The following is a 1,301-nucleotide window of genomic DNA, read 5'->3' as shown; positions in this document are numbered from 1 at the left end:
TGCTGTTTTATGTATTTTTGTTCGTTATGTTAGTGTGCATTTTTATTTACCTGATGTGCCCAAAGCAGCTTGCACGTTGCACGTTAGGACAGCAAGCGCAGTGACAGACAACAACAAAACCCCATAATAATCAACAAAGTTGTCTACGCCAGCTGTGAGCATCGGAGCAGTATGACGGGATGCAGTGATTTTGATGAACGCACTCTTTCTGGTGTGTTACTATGGTGGCCAACATGACCCAATGCAAGTACAATGAAAGGCTATGTTTACATTTACAAGCCTCTTTGCTGAAATCTGATCTCTCTGACTCGATGGTTCACACTCGTTTAGGTAAGTGATTCAAATCTGTCATTAATGTGACGAACCGGCGTCCTGAAATGACCCTCATGAGCTCATCCTACTCAGTAACGTCACGTGAATGAATCACGTTCATCATCAGCACAAACTAACGAGCAGAACGAGCTTCGCTGAGAAGATCATTAACTCTGATCAGCTCTCAGCTTCATTATTAGAGCGAGACAAAGGAGAAAAAGGTGAGATGAGCTGCTTTTCCACCGTTTACAGGCTTTAACTTCTGTTCGGCGTTGCTGCCATGGTAACGCTGAATGATGGCGCACGCAGCGGGGAAAAAAAAAAGCACATAAATGCTGATCTGAGTGTTCAAGTTAAGGTCGCATGGCCACAAATCGGATACGTATCCAATCTAGGACCACATATGAAAGGTTTTGTTCACACAGCAGGTAAAAGTGGCCCAAATCTGATATTTTTCCACATGTGTCAGTGTGAACAGCAAAAACGCACTGAAATCCGTTCCGTATCTGATCTGCCGCAATGCGACTCAGTCTGAACAGCCAGATTGGAATTCATGTCAAATTCAACATTCATCATAATTTCGTGCTGCTGAGACTCAAACATTTGGGGTGATATTTCTGTACTAACAAATTCGAAGGCACTTATTGCAACCGCTCTGTGTTCAGAGATTTCGAACATAATGGCCAAACGCAGCCGTAAGAGCGACGCTGCAGTGTAAAAAAAGGTTTTAAGAATCCGAGGACAAAAAAATAAAAAGTGACTGTGTCCAAATAATGTGCACTTTTTACTGTGAGCTCGAACACATTCTGGGTGATGAGCCCAGCTGTCAGTCAGTGAAGCTTCATGATGGCTCCTGTGATGCTGGTGAAGATGAAGCTGATCCTCCGGGAGCGACTGGCGTTCGTTGGCAGTCGTGACTGTTCACCTCTGGATGAGCCGTGTGAAACATTCTTTTGCGGATGCGGGTCGGTTTAGGAGCTGATCTGCTC

The sequence above is a fragment of the Colossoma macropomum genome, unplaced genomic scaffold, assembly GCF_904425465.1.
Source record: "Colossoma macropomum unplaced genomic scaffold, Colossoma_macropomum, whole genome shotgun sequence".
NCBI lineage: Eukaryota > Metazoa > Chordata > Actinopteri > Characiformes > Serrasalmidae > Colossoma > Colossoma macropomum.
Note: the sequence above shows the minus strand (reverse complement) of the source record.